The sequence below is a fragment of the Lepeophtheirus salmonis genome, chromosome 3 (genome assembly GCF_016086655.4).
Source record: "Lepeophtheirus salmonis chromosome 3, UVic_Lsal_1.4, whole genome shotgun sequence".
Lineage (NCBI taxonomy): Eukaryota > Metazoa > Arthropoda > Copepoda > Siphonostomatoida > Caligidae > Lepeophtheirus > Lepeophtheirus salmonis.
The window spans coordinates 10,073,369-10,089,860 of NC_052133.2; the positions used below are offsets into that span (position 1 = coordinate 10,073,369).

General features: G+C 32.4%; 1 long non-coding RNA gene across 1 annotated transcript; it reads left to right on the forward strand.

Annotated features, from left to right (window-relative positions):
• Positions 1 to 1,531: 1,531 nt before the first annotated feature.
• On the forward strand, positions 1,532 to 6,350 carry LOC121114173 (uncharacterized). Its single transcript, XR_011779193.1, has 4 exons — positions 1,532 to 3,902; positions 3,956 to 4,373; positions 4,454 to 4,599; positions 4,666 to 6,350. It is a non-coding gene; the product is annotated as an uncharacterized lncRNA (long non-coding RNA).
• Positions 6,351 to 16,492: the final 10,142 nt, after the last annotated feature.

Sequence of the window (16,492 nt, forward strand, 5' to 3'; positions counted from 1 at the left end):
TTGATTGGGAGCAGCTCTCTATCAATTTTGTTGCATAGGGTCAACGATTTGGACCAAAAAGCCAATGTTGTCCAAGTATTTCTTGTCTATTGCTCTTTGCTGTAAAGAAGCTCCCACCTCAATCAACGACTTGTTTATTGTCAGTGCCAAAGGGGCACTGTCCACTGGAAAGGTCAAGTCACTCTGTTCAGAAAGAGTCTTTTTAATTTTGCTTCTTTTCCTCCCATTCAAACATAGTATGCTTTTGCAATAAAGATGCATATTTTCTGTGTAGTTTCAGAAGACTTGTTTGTACCTTGCATAATATTGAACTATCCCCAAAAATTTTGAATTCTTCAATGCTCCTTGCAAAGACTGTGGAAAATTGTTTAACACAGTAATATATGTTTTTGTAGACTGCCCTTCAATTGCTTAAAATATCAGGAATAAGGGATAAATTCGTGACTGCTATTCTTTTATTCGGGCTCACTTCAAATATTTCGAGTGCTCCCACAAAAAATCACGTGATAGAGTTACCTCTCTCGAGCTGTAGAAGTAGGATAGCTGAGAAGGCTACCCTATCCAAAATGAAAAATCTAGAGCTATTCTTATTTCGACTGCTACAAGATACCCTGTTTTTGGCACAAAATTCTATATTCCTATAATCTAACGTGGGAAAACAACGGGGATTTGGTACGCTGCTTTATTGCCGTCTAATTCACAGACAGTTAAAAAGCTTTGTGCATCCAATGCTTAAATGTTTTGGTTTTTGTGTCATCCTACTTTTTTTAGTCATATAATTTTGATAATTTTTAGTCATTTGTTTTGTACAAGATAATTTTACTAATTTTATTGAAGATTTTTATGAAATGTGATAAACTATTACAGAGTATTTTTAAAATCTTTTGACTCACTGTGCTAATTAATTGTTGTATAGACTTTTGTTCAAGAATTTAATTATAAACTTAGTTGTTTGTTTTATATGCAACTTCTCCAAAGGAATAAAGTCTGTATGTGAAAAAAAAAAGTACCAATCGAGTGTTTCACGGAGTGCCGAACAGTTGTGTGAGAATCGCAAGAAGAGAAGAGCAAAGGGAACTGCTCCGTGAACTCTTGGTCAAGGGTGAGCTTGTTGAGGTGGAGGTACGCCGATCTTTTGAGTAGGGAGCCACTCATGATGTCAATATTTAAATTGTGAGGTCGTAAAAAGTCAACTCCCGTAATTGGTTATTATTTCTAGTAGACCGAATTAATTAGGTGCTTAAAAGAAGTTCGGCTTGAATGGTTTCAAAGAAAAAATCGATCTGGATCGGTCTGATTTAAGATTCACTATTTACAGGGAGCAAAAAGTGGACTCAAGAGATGCATTTATAAATACGTCAATAATTTGATATTTTCAAAGATTGGCAAAAAATGTAGAAAAGGTTTTTGCTAAAAAAACAGAAATAAGTCCGTCACTGTCATTACAATGACAGCCTTTTCACATCACCTGAATGCATTGTAGGAGTTAATGAATAATTCCTCCGACAAGTTGTCCTATTCAGTGAGACCACATTTGTATGTGAGGTCTTCTTAGTTTCCCTCTCCAATGTTCCCGATATAGAAAAGTCCAATGGGTACAAATCTGGTGAGGAAGGAGGCATATCTGTTTCGATCAGAATCGAGCTATGTCATCTGTGCATAACTTTTGGCACTTGGCGGACAAATGAAAGGGGTGCCGTCCTGAGTCCTCGCATAGTTACCTTCAGGTAGTTGGTCTTCAGCCATTGTAAAATGGTGTATATACCTTTCTGTCCACCCTTGGAAAATAACAGATCCAAATTTTTGCATCAGAAGTCGTAACAATGAGGACCATATTTTGGAGCGGATGTGATTTGGTGTGATGAACCCCTTGGGCCTCTTCTTGTGTTGACACAAGCCAGCAGTCGTTCCAGCAGTTGTGGAATTGATCAACAGTAAAAATCATCTTGCCCGAGATAATTTTCACAATTTACTCATATGGTATGAAACATGTGAGGATTATCTTGTAACTATCGAACCTCCTGTCTTTCATGCCCTCTATCACAAGGTGGTGTGGGGTCATTGTTAAAAAAACTATTTCCAAATGTGCTTTATAGCCCTCCGGAGGGTTCTAGGAGCCAGATATAAGTTGTTGGCGAGGTGACTTAGTAGGATCCTCCTTTATATACTTATCCAAACTTCACCAGAGCAATACATTTTTAGAACAAAGGAAACATTATTATTATGTTCTGATTTTAATAAAGCTTGAAAGGAAAAAACGTCAACAGCATGTTTTATTAATATTAGGTCAACCAAACAAGGATAAAAAACAAAAACTGGTAAATCCAGAGGCCTGATAAATAAATCATATCATGAAGAGCTAGTTCTGACAAATAATTATAACAAAATGTTAAAACATCGTGTATTAGTATATCCCTTTGTTGGAGAAGGAATTATGGATTGTTATTGCCTTAAAGACAAAATCATACACACGAAGGGAGCTCTTGGTTCTTGTGCTTCACTGTGTATATTATACATTGTTTTTGGGAGATGAGGCACTTAATCATCCACCTGTACTTATATCGTGAGGATGTTATAATGTACCAATCCGAAGTACTCAATGTCACATGAAAATTTCTCCAGACTTCTTCCTCCAACATCCAAAGGATCGGCGTAATTTTTAAACATTAGTAGAATAAATGAAAAGATGTCTCCATTTTTTCCGTAAATATAACCATTTATCTACTTCAGATCTTCAAGGGACTTGTTTGTAAAAATACAAGACGTCCCCAGTATGTATCTCTGCCATTTTTGAAGTGTGTCAGTTAATGGGTTCTTTTGGATCTGTATGCTCCATTCCATTGCTAATACCAAGCCATTAAAACCTTCATCTTGTGATTGATGAGGGGTCTTTCTCTTCAAGATCAATATTAACAGTCGAAGCTCGGAGCTTGCCTTATCATTTTGTTAGGAACGACTTCTAATGCAATGATACCAAGGATCGAAGGACCGCGATAATTCGTTCTGAAATCTTGTCCAGAGAATATCCGCCGTGCTCTATAGGATATAAGGAAGTTATTCAACACGGGGGTCCCATCTGATATATATGTATTGGTCTGCTGAAGTAATCCCTACACAAAAAGGAACTCACTCCAGTTGTTCAGCCAAGGATTATAATTAAGTGGTTCTTTTGACCTTAGTAAAAGGATGACATTCTTTATGATAGAGCTCCATACTAAACACATCTTCCTACAATAATGACCCCATCTTTTCACCACTCCAAACAATTCAAATGGACCCATAAAGATCTATTCAGCAAATTGAAAACCAATCAGTAGCTAAAATTTTGTTTTGATTTTAATTGCCCAATTATCCACCAGAGCTTATGAGTAGTTTTAACCACGAGAGATTCAGTGCCTTCTATGTGTGTAGAAACAAGATCCCTGTAAGTTGTTCGAGCATTAATCCTCGACCTTGAAACGTTTGCATTTGCATGCCCCCATACTAAATATTTCCTTAACTTATATATGTTCTCACATATCATCATTGAAAAGGGCACTTATCTCAGCAGATGGAATGTTTTTGGGAGGAAATTGATATCCCAGGCCTTCAATTTTTCAACTCTAGTCAGTAGGGTATTACTCAAAAATATGACACTTTCTTGTATATTCATAAAAATTTTAATTAATTTCTTTTTTCATCATCGGCACTGCAGCTAGAAACTTCAATACCTAGGAGTGAGAAAGACTTAACAAAACATCGCTTGCTAGGTCCATCATATGTCTTAAGATAGTTGTCACAGTTGGATAGTCTTCTCGATGTTGATGAAGAGACCTAACATTTTTTTTTGTGAATCCTGAATGACTTCAATGGCTTGGGAGATGGAATATGTCGGATTTTCTTGTGTTCCTGTTAGAAATAATGTAAGATCGTGTGCATATAATTAGCATTTCAGTTACTTTTCATTTCTTTTCAGACCTTCAAGGCCGGAGTTGTAGTAAACAATCTCGTTCAATCCATTCATTGCGATGAGAAAGAGGGATGGCGATAACAAATCTCATTGCCAAGCTCCACGCTGAATGCAAAACTTAAAATGAGCACCGGGAATGACAATGCTCTACGATGACTTCTTAAGGATGACCGATACCATGTTAACAAACCCATCCGGCAGTTCATACCTATATAGCTGTTCAACAATGAATTTGTGTGAGACAGTATCGAATGCCTTTACGAAGTTGGAAAACATTGTAGAGTACCATGATGATGCACATAAGTATATACCATCTTGTATACAGCGTGGTTTATCCTTTAGCAGGCCTTACTCCATAAATCCTTTCTGATCTATTCATATAAGGTATAGGAGAATCTGGGAAAGTCTTCAATTCAATATTCCAGTGAGTATTTTATGTAACGTATTCAAGAGGGAAATTGGTATCTAATTTTTAATGTCATCCTTTGACTTGTTCTTCCTTAGGCTAAAGTTAAGGATCCAATGCACAGGAAGTCAGGACCAAAACCCTTCTTGAATACCTTATGAAACCTTTTGAAAAATTCAAAAGGCCTTTTAAATTTTTTTGTCATAACCTTGGATGAACTTCATAATTTCTTTTTCAATGATGGGTGAGTCTATATCTGAAAATACATCACTATTCAAATAATTTTGATTCTTTTTTTTAATTTGTCTAGGATCCCAATTTTGAAATAGCAAGGATCTCCATTTTGTTGGATCTTTCAACACCCTCCAGTTCAAACATAAGTCACATAGTCTGTTCGACTTACAGACCAAACAACTATGTAATTTGGAATAAAATCTGCATGCTTCTTCTGATATTTTCTCCGGATCCTCCGATATTTCGCATGAGGCAAGTTTTATAGAACCAATTTTTCCAGATGCTTGAAGGAGGATTTCCCTACTACATTCCACCCAACCATTCTATTCCTGATTCTTATCATTGTTTCAATGTCTTCATATTCTAATATCTCCTCCAAATTCGTATCCCTCTTTAAATAATGTTCTACACTTTCGGACATCCTTAAGAGGTCTTCTCAATTTTTTTCTATCAATTAATAATCCATCACTTCAACTACAGCATCTAAGAAATCTGAATTAAGCTACCTTTTTGCTTGTTACTCGCTCATGATATTGAAATGACCAAATGATTAGAAGAGTTTGTTTATGCAAAAAGGACGGCAGAAATTGAATATAAAAAAATAATAACTTAACCTTTTTATAACAGTCCACGTTTTTCTGCCCAACTTGTAGATCAATTTATGATGAGTTCAAAGTTGTTGAATAAGTCATATTTGTAAAACTAATAAATCAGAATAGGAGAGAAAGTCAGTCCATGTACTGAGACCCCTAAATTGTCCACAATTTCAAAACGATTAAATTTCGGTTTACGATTTGATATTGATAAACCAAAAATAATATATTCCTAAGACATTTTCTGCAACACTTTTTTATTAAATTTCCCCCTTCATTTCATAACTTATCTACTCTAAACTATAGCTGTTAGTTGGTAAAAAAAATATTATCCAAAGTGCAATGGAAAAAAATTACTTAAGACCGCAAAAAAAAGTTTAATCCTGGACCAAGTCACAACACTAATTTGTAACTAAGAATTATAGACTTGTTTATTATCATACGTAAATGCAGTTTCAGGATGCTATCAACATGGAATGCATCAATATAAATAATAGGTAAAATAATGCAGGTATTATTTTAATTATGTTATCTTAAGGATGCATCAATCATACATATATGGTTGATAGTTAGATTTGTGTCGGTCCTATTTCATTCGGTCTAGTTTAGTCCAGTCTGAGGGCCGGTCTTTTGAATTTTCTTAAAAATATCGAGGTTTTAAGGATGCAAAATAAGATATGGCATTAGGAGCGATCCACTCACATATTTTTCCAAAAATATTCATGTTTTCATTATAATACAATTTATAACGAATATATTTTACTTTGTTACAGTGGTGTCGCTAGACCCTATAATATTGTTTTTTTTTGGAGGAGGCCCTAAAAGCTTATAAAGCTCTCCCTCCACATCTTTTATATATTTAGAAGTTTGCTTTTCTTGCTATCACAGATGGAATCCTATATGGTCGAAGAAATCAGTCTGAAATTTAGCAAAAAGACGTATAAAATAACCAACCATTTTCTTAATATATTTTTGGGGCCTTTGAGGTCATTAATAATCAGTTTTCGACCAAAATACAACCTCCTTTTCCTTATCTATTTCTATTTCTCTCTCCTTCTCTCTGTGTCTACCCTCTTCTCTTCTCTGTCCCCTTCTGCATCCATCTTTCTGTCTCTTTTCTTCTATCTTTATTCTTTGTATCTATTCCCCCTGTATTCAGTCATGCCAAACGTGCACTCTCTTTTAGTGTATATATATATTAATTTATATCAAGACACGAGGTATAATAAGTGACAATTTTAGGAGTTAATGGAGAATTTGTGTCCTATTTTGACAAATAAAAAAAAAAAAAGAATACTTAGAAAACTAACTAATTAAAATTGTAACAAAAAAATGATTTTTATCATTCCATCTTTTTAATTTGACTTCTACTTGAAGTCGAAGGAAGATTGATTTAACCCCCAAAAACTGGAAATACTATGAATTTATAAAAATCCATTATTTGTTCCAGGGAGGAGGCAACAACCAGACCTGTCTGGGTAAAAGATAATGGTTAGTCACTCTACTGTAATTACCAATTGATTTAGGGTATTTTTTCTTTTATGAGAAAAGGTTTCATGATACAATACACATATGTATATCACATTATGTCCATACCATGGCAAATTGGTGTTTCTTTTAGTCAGGTGTCAATTTTTTCACCTTAAATGTTAAGTGCTAGCGTAGGGTGCCTGCGGTGCAGGCCTGAACAGAGGGGAATAAAAACAAAGAATAAAGGTGTAGAAAGAGACGCCGGCCGAAGAGAAGAGGAGGAGAAAATTATAAAAAAGTGCGGTGGGAAATAAAGTTATTTTGGTTTAAACAGCCTCTTAATGACATTTGGGGCCTAAAAAATATCATAAGAATATGCTTGCTATATTATACTTTCACTTTCTAAATTTCAAACTGATCTGTACGACCATTCTTTAGATTCCATGTGTGATAATACCAAAAACATACTTATGATTATATAAATGACTGTTGATTAGTTGTAATGGATTTAAATATTAGTCAGCTTTTGATATATCTACAATTAATTGAAAAAATAATAGTCCAACAGTTCATATGACTGACGTGACGTAATGGATAACTTTTGCCATATAATTTAGGTTTTTTTCCTTTCTGAAGGAAAGGTTGTGAGTAGTATTGTGGTGACATAATGAATTATCTGCTCAAATCAAATTGTATGTCAATTTTTAAAAAGAAAGTACTTTTCTGAAATTTTTTAATATGCCGGTTCAGTTCACAAGAATAAGATGGGCAAGCTAAGTGATGTCGTTTTGATGTAACTCCTAAAATAACTTCTGTATAAGTGATGGCATAATGACATCTTTGGTCGTTCCAGGAAGATTGTTCTGTTATTTATAACCCAACATATTTTATTTATTTGGTAAAATTAAAGTAAATGGTGAAGTAAGAAAAGTCATGAAATTACAGCTCAATTAATTAAAAAAAAAAATATATATTTGGTATTAAATATATCGGGGAAGTAATTTTGACATCCCCAGCCGGTTTACTAATAATATTTCAACCTCGACCATCAATAGTAATGAACTATTAAAGGCTAAAGTGCCAGAATTTTTTCATCAAATCCTATCAATATTTGGTTTTCTGATCTTTTATTGATTATTCAAGGACCGTTAGGATTAGACATGATTTCTTTCATGGAAATAATGAAAATTGAATTGTTAATATTTTTTCATTAAGTTTTGTTTTCATTTATTTATAAATTGTATTTAATACATTATGATAAATGGTTATATCCATTGACAGTTTAATACCATCAAACATGTGTCCATGGGATCATAATCTTAAATGTAATCGTATTTTATAGCCCATAACTCCTAAACTATAGATCTGCCGATAATTCAAGGTCTTTCTGAAATTACTTCAACATTTTGAAGTATAATATAGTTTTCAATATTTCCCATACGCCGTACTTTCTTTCTCCTTATAAGTCGATATTATCCACACCCCTGAAGTTTCAAAACGGAAAGTTCAAATTCAATTATTATAAAATTTTGAAGACACAGAAGATAAACAAAGGACAAATCAGCTAAACCGGTTGTCATCATAACGAAACATGATATCAAAACATGTAGTAGGACTGATTTGGGCAATTAACACTTGGTTGCAAGTCAATTGTATGGTCTCATTATGCATAGGTGGACAAAGACCTAACACTGCACCCAACCGGGACAGTTGAGTTTCAAGTCTTTCCTCATAAGTCCAACTCTGGAATATTTTCATCTACCCCAGTTTGAGTCCTTGAAAATTTTTATAGAGTCTAGTTCGAGTCATTAAACATTTTTATAAAGTCCAGTTCGAATCTTCAGACATATTTTAAGCTCATTTCTAGCACATCATTATAATATAGTGTACATAGTGTTAACGCTTTTTTTTAGTTCAGTATAGGATAGCTTTCGAATCCAAGTTGAGTCTTACATATATATTACATTTCAAGACTCGATAATTTTATAGGTAGATCAAATTGAGTCACAATCTGTGTTCAAATATAGACTCAAGTACAAAACTAATCGCAAGTGTCAAGTTTAAATTTCCAAAATCTGACATTATATGGAGGAAGTTAAGCTTTCGTTTCTTATGAAATATCAGTCTGGGACTCAGAATCGATTCCTGGACTATGAGATAAGCCTAGATGAGAATACACTATGTAAGGTATAATGAATCTTTATTGTATCTAACGTATATGAATCATGAAAACATGGATGCTATAAGCCTTGTTCGAACAAGACTATCAAGTCGAGATCTGTCTTCTACTTCAAGGTCTGATATCATACTTCTTTATTATGCTTAATTACACCTATCCTTGCTTCTTTCTTTATCATTCAAAAGGGTGCAAAAATTGAACTTCAACTTGCTAAATTGAAGAATAAAGTTTTTGGAACAATTAGACTACTCTTAGCTGTACTCTTTTCACTTTTACTCTGAAAGTAATTTTATTATTATTTTTTTGATTTTTTTACGTTTAGAAAACTAAAACATGAAATTATAATCTTCAATTATATCTTCTATATAATTATAAAGCCTTTTTTTTAGAAATACATATAACTAAAACTATTAAACATACTTTCAAAATAAAATTGATGTACCTTGGAGGTGTCTAATAAGTCTAAAAACTATTTTCCATGGAAAAATATATTTAAAAAGCTTTTTAGATTTCGAAAAATGAAAAGGACAAATAACCTTAATATAACAGGATCATAATGATAAATAATAAATATTTGACATCATTTGAGAAGTGGTTCAAATATCGCTTACAATCGGGAACACTGAAGGTTAGGGCCAAATTATTCAACGGCCAGAGGAGCATTTGTTCGTTTTGCAAAATAGCGAGTGAGACTACCAACCATAGCTTCTAGAAAACTGTGGACCTTTGAGGGAGGCTTATGAGCTGGTTTTACATAACCTGCTCTCTAATTTTGGGGCAACGATCGATAGAAATGAATTTAACACTATCATGGAAGGAGAAAAGTAAGGTCAACCAAAAGTTAACAAATAATTTATGGACTTTGAAAGATTCCAATCTTTTAGACATTATCCCAATATTACTATTAATAAAACAAATTTTCACTCCCGGGTATTTATAATAACATCGATTCTTTCTTCCTTCAATATAATAAGATGTCCCATGAGGAAAATTAGGGCGTTTTGTTATGTTACCATAAGCTACCATTAGATTATTTTACCTGAAAAAGTATTTAAAATGTAACATTGAATAAATTTAAGAACCATCTGGACAGTCAAACCTAATTTATAAAACAAGTCAACGGGTGCACTAAATATAGGGATCCCTGATTCATATAGCAATGCAGTATCAAGAAAAGAGGAAGTATAATATACTGTATAAAATGAATAAAATCTTGTAGGTGTTTAGTTCAAGTTAGGGTGAATAGAAATACAAGGTTATACCATAACGTTTTTCCGACTTATATTTGTCATCCACTATGCTTTTTAATAGTGACGTCAAAGAGTTTATAGCGTTATTATTCATCATATAATTTTTAGTATTATATGCTCTATAAGGTGACAATCTGTCTGTCTTGGGCAGCAGTCGGTATGGTAGACCATTTTGAAAATTCTAGCAAGCCCGATTTTATGATTGTCTAACCTTGTATTTCTATTAACCCATTAATGCCGAGAATTATCTACATCAAAATTTGAGTTAATTGTCATTTTGTTTGTCTCATAGTAGTAATAAGGCACATTTAAAACAATAAAATTTCAAAATTTACTTATAACTGAAGAAATACTGCCCGGGCACATATGTTCCCCCTCGGTAATAAGATAACAAATATTGAATTTATTACATAATATTGAATTTCAACTAGAAAAATATCCTTTTTATTATATTCTAAATGATCATTTACTCCTTTGTGTGATAAGGTTCCGTGCATTCTGGGTGCAAAGGAACTTTGCACTTTTTACATATATGATTTTCTCTTTGCGAGGTTTCTTTATCGCTGGAGTTTCAGGTGTTTCTGATTCGATTTCATTTGGTACATATTTCTGGGGGTGTTATCTTCTATATTGCAAAAGTTTTGCGTTCGTCCGCTGTGTCCACTGCTGCTCCTTCAATGGGCGGTTCAACTGTTAAAACTTGAGTACACTCAGTTTTACTGTCAGAATATTCTTCATCTAGCAAAGATTGTATTTCTTCCAAAGACAATCTGAAAAAAATTTACTAAATTAAGAGGCACTGACTACTATTGACATCTATTATTTGTATTATGTATTGCTCAAAACAATACATTTGTACAACATCTATAACGAGTTCACAAGAATAGTAACTATGATGCAAGACAAAACATATGTAATAGCATGCAGCGTTATATCAACGCCGAATGGGAACATTTGTTCCCACCCCTTATATTTATGCTGATAAATAATGAAATATATGAAAAATATGAAATAAAGTTGTCCAAAAATATGGAACAGTTCTTCATGCATGAAAGTATGTGAAAAGATTATATATATATATTACGGTTTGTTTAGTGAAAACATACCCTTTAGTTCTGTAGGATCGCAACATATTTATCCACACCTCACTTTGCTTATTTTATCTAACTACTACTCGTAATCGATTGACTACATAATATGTTTGTACTTTGTATCAAACATATACAAAACTTGTATGGAACTTGCTAATCTGTTATAACTTTGAAATATTTTTTGGTTGTGTAGAAATAACAGTTTTTCTGCAGTGGGAACATATGTTCCCAGTCGGCATTCATGGGTTAACCTTGGTTCAATTCATATTAAAATTAAGGGAAAAAAAGCGGAATGTTCTTTATAAAAAATAAATCAAAAGAATGTGACTTTAACTGAGGTTTAGCAACGAGCTAAAGTACTCCCTCGCTCATCAAATCATATTAATTTTTATTATTCATACTTTTATAAATGTTTTTCTTTTATTTTTGAGGTGAAAATATCGAAATATTGAGTGAGTAGCTTTGTGTGAGCGTGCTCATAAAAACGGAGTGTAACACCCCAGGATTTCTGGGGGTGTTATCTTCTATATTCTTGGAGCAAAAGTTTTGTGTTCGTCGAAGCTTAATAACTCCGGGCTTTCACTAGTACTAGTACTACCACTAGTAAAGTTATATATCATAGTTATAAAAGGGATGGACTAGTTCTTCAATTAAAAAAGTTTATTTAGTTAGTAACATTTTTTATTTTTAATTGTTCTTCGATTGTTTTTATCTTTCTTTGGATTTTTCTTATTTGTACAATTGTTTTTAATAAGAAATTTTTTATAATTCAATGACCTTTTATTGAACTTTCTTGTTTCTTCGGATTTAAAATCTGTCTTGTGTGGTGTGCTAAGCTTCTTGCTTTAGAGTATGTATATATGTTTATATTTGTTGGGAATAAAGTTACAGCAGCTGGGGAAAAATAAGCATGATGCAATCTGTAATAAAAACCTTTTCATTTAGCATCTTAAATGAATAGTAGTGCCATTTTACTGAGAAAATGTACTAATCTTAGTATTTACATTTAACAATAATGAATAGTTGACAAACTTTTTCTTTTATAACTGTGGGATTTAAATCACTATTTGAGATTTTTTCAATCTTAATAAGATGACGACGTTTTTCTACAGCTAGCGTAGCTCCATGTCTTCGAAGTAGGCTTTTGATTTTCAAAAACCTTTCTTCCACTTGCATATGGAAATAAAGAAAAACTTATAAACGTCATTATCATAAAGGTACACCAGATTTTATACGCAAAGCGGAGCTCATCGGACAATGCCCTTTCTGGCGTATTATTTCTTTTGAAGCTACACATAAATGTTTTAAAAAAGGATAAAGTTTTTGGCTGCTTTTATTTCAACACTTACTTTTCCTTAGAGATATTAGCCTGTGTATAGCTTCTATATTTTTGTTGAACGGTTTTTATAGCGTTATGTAACTATATTTCCTTTTTCCTTTGACATTCTACTATAAGTATATATATTTTTTATGGGATTCAAGTGAAAAAATGTACTTATTTTGCTGTCCAACTCTTCTGTAGTATTTATATTTTTGTTGTTTTTGATGCTTTGATTTTAAAATTTGAAATATAAATACGCCTACTAGACAAGAAAAAAAAAATACTTTTAACCATATATATAAATAACTACCAAGTTCCAACTACCATGACATTTGTCAAGTTTGATTGCTCTGCATGTTCATTTTAGCTTCAAATGAAAACTCTCTATATAAAGGATATTATAAAGAAAAATACCCCCGCCCCCCAAAAAAAAAAACCCAACATCAATAATAAAAACAGTTCCATTAATTAGACTTGGAGTAATGAAAATATAAGAAGAATTATTTTGTAAAATCGATTACCTATCTAATATTGTTGATTAGTTATTAATACTCAATGATGAAAATCCATTGTAGAATAGGGATGTTAAAGAAAAGAAACCGAAAATCCACCATTTTAAAAATGTATTGGGCGAGAGAAAGAATAATGCTCAAACGTTTCATTAGATCAGTTTCAATCAGCTGTAACAAGAAAAGAATGTGAAAAGATATAAAGACGGACATTTGCTAGAATTATTTAGATGTCAAACCATAATTCTACTTTGAGCCCAACAAGGACTTGCAATAATAACGTTGCAACAAATTCTTGGGGTTACACTCCGTAAATTCCTTCTTTAAACTACCAATTACAAAATAACAGGCCAGCTAAAACACACAAGATTTAAATCATTATAAATACTTATTTTGTGGGTAACCCATATTGGTATTTGAAAAGGCCTATAAGTGACTAGTATTAGTTAAGAAATCAATATCTCACACTGCCTTTTACTCATATCATTCCTTTGTTTTTAAATTCAAAATAATTTTATATGATGCCGGGTGTTATATGGAAACTCCCATGTAGAGATTTCTGTACAGCTTAAAGCGTTCAGTAACATAGTTAAATCTTCAAGCAGCGGCTTGCAATCATTGTCAAATGAAGAGGAAGCTTTCAGACGCCAAACTGGCAGTGGGGGTAAGGAAAATAATTTATGTCCCAAGTCGATGTAATTCCCCCCCCCCTAACTATACATTCAGGCCGTAAGTGGAGTCAAAAGTCTGCACCATCCACCACCTGAACATTGCTGCTCTAAAATCCTCTGTGAATAAGGGCTCGGATGGCATGAGGGAGAAGACTATCCGTAACGGGTGTGCAGCCTTTAGACGCCACCTGAAGGCCATAATTACTACCAACAGCATCTCCATTGATAACTAATTGTTTTAAAGGAGTGGCGGTGATGATGGCCTTCAGGTGACGTCCGTAGCTCTAACTTTTCAGTTTAGTTATCAAAATTATAATGTAAAAGTGTCATAATTTCCATGCAATACCTGCTATTGTATTTTGAAGTACAAAAACGGCCGGCTTCAAAGTGACTGGTGCCTGGGATAAAGTTTGATGTGCGGGTCCTTTTCTTTCTTGCCTTTTTTAAAATTCGTATCCTATAATATTTCCACTTTTTTAAGTATGATGCTCTTTTTTTTCAATTCACCTTTTAATATAGAAAAAAACATACATACAAATTAAATTCATCTCGAGGCCTTGGACATGTACTCCCCTAATAACGACCCTGAATAAAAACACTTGTGTCAAAATAAAGTACCCATTCATTTTATTAATTACTAGTAGAGGGTGCCCTCGTTCCCGAGCTGAATAGCGGGGAATAGAAACAAATAATTAAGGTAGAAGAAAAGAGAAAAAAGAAGAGGAGAGCGGAGAGACAGAGATAAGGAAATAAATCTTGAAAGAGATAATGGTAGCAGAGGCTTTATATGGTCAAAAACAGCCTCTTAATGACCTCGGAGCCCCAAAAAATATCATGTACACATTTTTTGTCATTTTATACGTCTTTTTGCTAAATTTAAGAATAAAATTGTAGACAAATTTGGATTTCATATATGATAAAGCCAAAAACCATATTATAAATATATGTAACAAAACATAACATGTAAACAATATTATGTATAAATATAATAATAAAAGTACATTGAGCGTTATTCAATATCCGACATGCAATAATTTCATTACTCAGCATAAAAATCAACTCAATCTTCACATAGAACCATTAAGTAATTATATTTTTAATTTGCTAAGGTATCTCTTTATACAGTTGTTGTTATCAGTGTTAAGTTATCAAACATAAAGAAGCAAAGGATTAATACGAGATGATTCTTAATCAAAACAATCATTAAATAGTCTTAGAACAATGGAAATCGATTATACCATGGTTGTTTGTATGAATAGAATTCGTGACTCTAGGCAATATGTGCGAACGTTTTATTAATTTATGCACTGTAGATATGATTACATAATCATATTATAAAGGCATACAATTACTTGGAATTATGCTATGAATAAAGGGAGGGATGTGAGGGGTTTTATAGCTTATTTTTTTGTGCCTCTTTTGAAGAAAGATAATTTGCATGGATTATGACCCATGAGTAATGTGCCGTAGGATTATTTGTTTCTATGTACATCACGACGTTACCTCGCTAATACACAAATTACAACTTTATTTTATTGTCAACTGTCGATTTGTCTACTTCTATTATCCTAATCAGTGTTTGGAGCCTTGGTGTATAATAAGACAATAAAACTGAGCGATACAATGTTAATAGACAGTAAGATTTAAGATTTGACATCCACTAGTTTACTGGTTTTAATGAAAGAAGAGTTTTGATTATTATATAACTTGGTTGTTTAGGCCCTCAAAATGACCAACATCAACATGGAGTGTTTTTATAAATTTTTATTTTTATAAATTTTCATCTTTATGGTTATTCCATGTTGAAATATGGCTCTAAATTGAAATTATACTCTAAAAACATTACATAAAAAAGGCCTCAAAGGCCAAACTTATTGTCATTGAATGCTTTAATAGTCATTTTTGTATACTATGGTATCAAGAACATTAATAATTGCGGATATTATCTGGCAGGCGTTCCATGACCTGAATTTTGTTGCATAGTGATATAAGCACTTAGAGTTATTATTTAGAACTATGCATGACATATAATCTTCAATAAATATTAATATACATATAATCATATTAAAAAAAAATTGGCACTTCAATGAGTCTTTGTAAGCTATTTTATACAATGCATTTAAAGATAGATTTTGAATGAATATATAGACGATGTTATATTGAGTTGATTTATATACTACGTAAAATATAAAAATTTCAACTAAATTAGGTTTAAAATCAACAAACGGATTTAAGAATAAAAAAAGGACATAACATCTGCATTGAATACTGCTTGATGGAAATGATAAACAACCATATTTGAATTAAAGTAAGGTAATATGCACTAAAAATGTCGAGATCGTTTAGGAACATGAAAAACAGGATCATTAAAGAAAAAAAAAATTCGTAAAAGTTAGTTTTTATCTACAATATGGAAATAAGATTGTAATAACCTATTTTAATGGATGCTATTTGTGTTGTACCCGTCTTTATTTATTTGGTCCAGTATATTTTTAGGATTGATCATATAAGTCCGAGATAGCAGTTCTTCAGGGTATCAGTACTGTAACTGATTTATAATGTAAAAAAAAATATTTATTATCATGGTACCCTTTAAATAGTTCAGTAGTTTTAGGAATAGTATAATACAACTGAACTTCAATATTATAAAAATGCAGTTTTTAACCTAAAAAGGACCAACACATGACTAGATAATAGGGTTAGATATATAAAAAACTAGGCATTAGAGACAGTAAGATTTAAGTCCTTTTAATAGTTGGTTTTGTAGGGATAACTAATAGTAATTTCTCAATTAATAATTTGAATTACAAAGCTGGTGC